General features: G+C 41.9%; 1 long non-coding RNA gene across 1 annotated transcript; it reads right to left on the reverse strand.

Moving 5' to 3' along the window:
• Positions 1-2,929: 2,929 nt before the first annotated feature.
• LOC134935810 (uncharacterized) lies at positions 2,930-4,780 on the reverse strand. Its single transcript, XR_010180407.1, has 3 exons — positions 4,413-4,780; positions 4,082-4,103; positions 2,930-3,076 (listed from the first exon to the last, which is right to left on the reverse strand). It is a non-coding gene; the product is annotated as an uncharacterized LOC134935810 (long non-coding RNA).
• Positions 4,781-7,282: the final 2,502 nt, after the last annotated feature.

A 7,282-nucleotide genomic window follows, 5' to 3' on the forward strand; every position in this document is an offset into this window, starting at 1 on the left:
GGTGACTGCTCCCCAACCTCTGAGGCTTCTTTCTGTGGTTAACAGAATCCAGTTCTGAATTCCGAACCTGCGACCCTCGACGAGGTGAGAAGTCTGTAGCCACCACAGAAGGGAGATCCTGGCTTTTGGCGACAGACGGATCCTCTGGTGCATGTGAAGATGCGATCCGGACCATTTGTCCAACAGATCGAGCTGGAAGGGTCTTGCGTGAAACCTTCCATATTGAAGCGCTTCATAAGTGGCCACCATTTTCTCCAAAAGGCGAATGCATAGATGCACTGATATCCGGGTTGGCTTCCGGACATCCCGAACCATCGACTGGATTACCAATGCCTTTTCCAACGGAAGGAACACTTTCTGCGACTCTGTGTCCAGTATCATTCCCAGGATGGAAGCCTCCGTGTTGGCTCCAGGTGAGATTTCGGAAGGTTCAGAATCCACCCATGATCCTGGAGAAGTTTGGTTGAGACAGCAATGTTATCCAGCAACCTTTTCCTGGATGGTGCTTTTATCAGGAGATCGTCCAGGTACGGAATTATGGAGGTCATTCCGAGTTGGTCGCTAAGTTTTTCGTTCGCACAACATATTCGCAAAGTTGCGTTAATGTAGTAAATTTGCGAACATCCGCCCCCAACGTATTTTTGCACATTCGTACGCAGTATTACACAAAGTGGGCGTACGCCAAATGACATCGCAGTAATGCGAAACCATCGCAGCAATGCGAAGCCATCGCATTAACACATACTTCATCGTAAAAATACTAAGTTGTAGTAGATTTACACATTTTTCCTTAAAAGTGCACACTTTAAAGGAAAAACGCACCACAATGGTTTTTTTCCCTATTAAGTGGAATAACACCTTTCAATTAAAAGTCCACAAGCCCTCCTCAATTACGAATCCAATTAGTGAAATGATTTGTAATGTTCATGATCAATTAAGTATTTTTCAAATACCTGAAGAGCACTTTGTAGCCATAATTGGACATCAACATTTAATATTTTTAACTATAAATATAGATGTTTGAAATGTGCCTGGTCTAATGTTTTATGTTTATTTTGGGTGTAGAGTTTTAGTATGTGAATGAAGGTGTTTGCATGTTTATTTAGACAATACCAACATATGTTTTTTTATTGTTTTAAACAAACTTACGTTAGATGTATGAAATGTTTAAGGTAATAAATGTCTGATAGGCAATCTGCTGTTCCTTTATTGCATTAATAAATAATAAACACCCGCTTAACTTGAAATATATATTTTTTAATATATTTGTCATATTTTTTATAATAATAAAAATAGAAAATGTAAAATGAATTTTAACAGTAATTAAGCAAATTTTTGTAGCTGGTCAACATGATCCAGCAAGGCAAGAAGATTTTGGCGCATGTTGGCCAGAATGCCCGCAAAAGTTGTGGGATCTCCAACGGCAACATCTGAAATTAAGAGGTAACATAAACATTAATAACTTACTCACATTACTTATTATACAAGCAAGGCACAAAGCACACTTTAATGCAGGCATGTCCAAACTGCATCCCTCCAGCTGTTGTGAAACTACATATACCAGCATGCCTTGACACAGTTTTGTGGTCAGGGAATGCAAAAGCTGTGTCAGGGCATGCTAAGATGTGTAGTTTCTTAACAGTTGGAGGGCCGCAGTTTGGACAGGCCTGCTTTAATGGCAAAGTTACTACATCATGGCTGTTTTATGGTACAATCATTAGCAGAACAACACACAAGCCTGCTCAGCCTTTTTTTATAATTTAAAAGTGTACCAGACCATGGGGTACATTTACTACTATGTGAGTTCTATTTAAGATGGAACGTTGCCCATAGCAAACAAGCAAAAATAAGAATATTATCTTGTAGAAGTGGTTCCAAAATTTTATAGTATAATCTTATTGGTTGCTATGGGCGACAGCCCATGTTAAAGATAACTACCATCTTCGTCAATGTTACACCATGTTGGCATTCATTCACATCTGGAGTGACGTTTTTTTTTTTTGGGGGGGTTGGTCCTGCATCATCACACTGCACATCAACATCTTCAGAAGGACAACATATCCTAGCATGACCACACTCCCTGAAAGCTGCCCTTACTAAATAAGGTCAAACAGGTTTGACTTTATCCAATAATCATTTTGTGAGTGTAACTTTCACACCACAAATCATTGTGTCGTTAGGCTGCCTAACAAAGTGAAGCATGTGATTTGTAAGTGCAAATATTAAGAATACACAGGCACAAGTGTAAAACACCAACAACATACTAAACTCCACTCAGGTCTAACTGTTTACCAGAAAACCTAACCCATATAAACCCTGTTGTCCTGGCAACCCTGTCGACCTAATGAGTGTCGACCTAGAGTGGACACAAAAAACATTGCACACATAAACACTGTACATATAATGACACTCACAAAAATGTAAATGCAACATGTAGACCATGAAGAATAACTCAAATATTTTTCCTTGGTACAAGAATTCCAACAGTACAACACTGCATGTTTTTTCATTGTAAGTGTAAGTAGGTAATCATTTTTTTTTTAAATGTTAAAACACTTACTTTCCTCTGCAACATGATGACTCCCAGAAATGTCTTCAGGGGCTTCTTCTGCCCATTCACTGGGTGGGGAAGGCGGCTGGATGGGGGAAGGCGGCTGGATGGGGGAAGGAGGAGGGATTGGGGAAGGAGGAGGGATGGGGGAAGGAGGCTGGATGGGGGAAGGAGGAGGGATTGGGGATGTTATTTCAGAGGGTGGGTCTGATTGAGAGGGCGAGGGGTGCGGAGAGAATGTTAGGCCAATAGAGGGTGAGGGGGGCTGAGAAGGTGATTTGGAAGTAGAAGGAGAAGGGGTATGGGAAGGAGGAGAAGGGGTCACAGAAAGAGAAGGAGAGGTGGGCTGAGAAGGGGAGTGGAAAGTGGAGTGGGCCTGGGAAGCTGAGGGGGACTGGGAAGCTGAGGGGGATTGGGAAGCTGAGGGGGAGTGAGAAGGGGAGGGGGACTGGGAAGTGGAGGGGGAGTGAGAAGGGGAAGGGGGCTGAGATGGTGCCTCATGTGTTGCTTGCCGTTGTGGTCGTCCTATAATGATATTTGTGTTAAAATGTAATTTGCATGTTAAATTACATACTAAACAATTTTAAATTTCACTGTTCTGTTCCATGTAAAAGACACAGTGTTTTTTTTTTTTACAAAATAAAACATTTTCAAAACCTCTTCATGTTGCCCACAGCAAACTAAATGAGTCCAAACAATTATTTGGACGCTCATTCCTTAATCTATTCCATTGAGTCATATTGATTGGTCTAGGCAACATCACCAGATCACTATTCAAGCCACCTTATTATATAGACAGCACTGATCAAGTTTTTGGGTACAGTTTCCTGCCTGTTTTTTTTTTCCTGGAAAACATGCACTTGTTTGGTGACATTTTGCTACAGTCAGTACTGTTTGCACTAACCACACACACTGTCCTATTGTAAAAAAATGTTCACTCAGTGTTGCAATTAGCCTACCACTTAGTGTAAATTTGCACAATTTATGCTAATAATCTTATGTAATGTAACTTACTGCGTGCATGCATTGCGCGGATTTGCTGCCGGATCTCCGCCAACAGCTCTGGAGTCCTCCTGCGGAGATCACTCCATCTCCTCTCCAACTGTATTATTGTCCGCCTGCTGCGGACGCGAGAACGCAGCAGGCGGCGGACCTCCGCGTAGGCCTCGCGCTTAACCCGATTTGGGATGAAGCGCCCAACGCGGCCTACGCGGCGGTCCATCACCGCAACCAGGACGCGGAGCTCCCGCCTGGTGAAAGGTGCCGCACGCATCATGGCAATGGCGTTTTCCTTATTTGGGCATATATTTATAGTGTCTGCTAGCATGTGATTGGTCCAAAATCTATGCTGTCATTTCTAATAACTTTATTGATCTTTGCAATGCTGGGAAGAGCAGAGTGTTAATTAGCACGAGCGGAAATACGCATTCGCAGAAGGAATTTTTTAAAATTTAAAACATAAAACAAAAAAAACAGACACAGACACACACACAGTTTTGGGTAAATTTAGATACATATCTGTGTACTCACCACAGTTTGTGTGATCATTCAGCTGGACAGTCACAAAGTGGACAACATTAAGTTTCATTTGTTTGTGTGTTTGTTGAAATAAACAGGATTTTAGGATAGAAAACAAATAAGGACACTATTTAGCAACATCACAGTATTGTTTTTGAAAATAACACATTGTAAGCTTAACGTGTTAACGGATTTAGTGGCAAATAAATATTACATATTCCAACGCCAAAAAAAAATTACACAATGGCCTTACAATAGCAAACAAAATGACAAAATTATTCAAAAAACAAAAGCATACTGTGGTTTTATTTTGAATAAAAAAGAGAATCTTAAAACACTATACCTGAAATATTCCGCAACAATGCTTGCCCTGACTTGGCTCCCCCTCCGTGTAACACTCCCCCCACCGAAGTGTCGGACAACCCCTGGCTCCTCATCAGGCAATTCCTCTGTCTGAGGAAGCTCTACGTTACTCCTTACCGCGATGTTGTGTAGTATAGCGCACAGGACCACTATTTTACTTGCCATCTCCGGCGAATACATGATGTCGCCACCAGTGCGGTGGAGCACACGAAACCGCCCTTTAAGGACCCCAATTGTGCGCTCCACCAGCTGCCTAGTGGCAGTAAGCGCGGAGTTAAATGCCGTCTGTGGTCCTGGCCTGGGATTACGGTAAGGAGTCATGAGCCAGGGGGTGCAAGGATATCCACGGTCTCCTGTTTGATGAGAATAACAAATTAGAAAGAGTATATTTTTTTTAAATTAGTAATTTCAGGCCAAAAATAGTGGCCCAACTCACCCAATAACCACATGTCTTCTCGTTGCCTTGATCTTAATCTGTGCCATATCCCTGATTGTCTAATGACATACGCATCATGGGAGTTTCCGGGAAACTTTGCATTCAGGGAAAGGATCTGGAGGGATGGCCCACAAACAACCATTACATTCAGAGAATGAAACAGTTTCCTGTTTCTAAAAATTTCTTCATTATGTCTTGGTGGCTGAATAGCTACATGTGTGCCATCCACAACCCCAATAACATGTGGGAAGCGACTACCACCTTCCTCAAATTGCCGCTTCACCACATCTAGGGCACCAACATCCAAAGGCATAGCAATAAATTGCTTCACACGCTTTAGGAAAGCACGGCAGACACGCCACAGGACCTTACTGAACTGGCCCTGCGACATGCCAGCCAGGTCTCCAACCACATGCTGATAAGAGCCTGTAGCCAAAAAATGTAACACAGCAAGGAATTGTGTCAATGGTGGTATTGCTGTAGGATACCGAATTGAAGACTCCAGATCACTCTCTATTATGGAGAGAGTGTCTAGGATTAGATGTGGTGGCAGCCTGTATCTACGCACAACAACATCATCTGGCATCCCAAAAAGTAGGACACGGGGTTGGAAAATTGGTGGCCTAGCACGCCTCCGTTGCCTTGGTTGATGAGGAGCCGGTTGTGGTTGTGGGGCTGGCGGTTGGGGTGGGAGTGCTGCCGTGGGTTGGGGAGGTAGGGCTTCTGCTGCGATAAACACTGCCATCACACACTTTAAAAAAATATAACAGATATGTTGAATAAGACAAAAGCAAACCTCAAAAAATATACAACTAAACATTTTGTAAAAAAGGGAGTGTCAACTTACTGCAGGAGCATAAGACATATTTTCTGTGTTCAATTCCGGATCAAAATGAAAATGTTAACAAAAAGGGTATAAAAAATATAAAAGTTAGAAAGCTACATATTTTAAAAACATTTAAATATAAATATCAAAAAACAATATACTCAGAGCATCAAACACATCACAAACACCTTCAAACAAATAAAGCAAAGTAGGCAAAAAAAACATTATAACACAACAACCAAAGTTATCCCTTTAGTAGCTAGTACAGGCAAGAACAGCACTACTTTGCCCAACAATCCTTGAAATATATTTAACATTTCTTATCAAGATGGCAGACAAACATAAGCAAAACACTTTGAACAAACACAAACAGGCACCAACACAGGCCAAGGGCACTTACCTGCTCCAAAGAAAACAACAGTCAAATTTGTGTTCTAAATCACACTCTTTGTAAACAAAAATAAAGGGGTTACTTCACCCAGATAAATACACCTACAAGAGAACAAAAATGACATTAAAGACAACATAGAGACCATTAACACAAACAGGCACCAACACAGGCCAAGGGCACTTACCTGCTCCAAAGAAAACAACAGTCAAATTTGTGTTCTAAATCACACTCTTTGTAAACAAAAATAAAGGGGTTACTTCACCCAGATAAATACACCTACAAGAGAACAAAAATGACATTAAAGACAACATACTAACATTAGTCCACACAACAGCAACACTGAAGCACAGGTTTAGTTTAAAAAATGGAGAAACCAAATATATATGTGTAAAAAATATTTACAAATAATCTTCAAAAATATAATTTGTAAAAAACATTAGGAACAAGACGAATGCACGAATACTCACAAACGGATTTTCGCAAAAATACTGCTATACCGTCTATATTCTAAACGCGAACAAACGGACAAATGTATGCTTGACAATTACTCACTCTGAAAAGCACAATAGCACCTTAACGCACAGCACAACAAACTCCAAAATGACAACTAAACTCCAAACTACCAACACTCACAGCGTGCAAAGTAGGCCCTTAAATAAGCAGTGCAATCATTACCAAGATTAACACTGTACACCTGTGTGAATGAACGCCCCGCCCGTAGGTATAAATAAGCACACACCTCGGCGTACACACGTCATCGCAAACATGGCTTCTCGTGAGGAAATAGCAGCAGAGATGGCCAGCATTGCAGAGCAGCAGATGGCACTGGCGAAAAAACGCCTAGAGTGCCAGAAAAGGATGATGGAATACGCCTCTGCGGATTGTGAAGAGGCAGGACCTAGTACTCTGCAAATGTCTGCTTCTGAGCCCCAACAATTGAGTGGGGATACCCTGCCACACACACATACTGGACAAACTGAGGAGGAATCAGCATTAGCCACACAAACACAACAGACAGAAGCTGCTAGTGAGGAGGAAGATGGTGAGGAGCAGCAGGAAGAAACCTCACAGGCTACCTCCAGACGTAAGAAAAGACAGCCAGCATTCACTAAGAGGGAGTTGCGTGTCTTGGTCACGCAAGCCATGTCCAAAGTACATAGAGGCCCAAAAAACATGGGTGCTGCTACAAAAGATCGC

This window comes from Pseudophryne corroboree, chromosome 6 (genome assembly GCF_028390025.1).
Source record: "Pseudophryne corroboree isolate aPseCor3 chromosome 6, aPseCor3.hap2, whole genome shotgun sequence".
Taxonomy (NCBI): Eukaryota; Metazoa; Chordata; class Amphibia; order Anura; family Myobatrachidae; genus Pseudophryne; species Pseudophryne corroboree.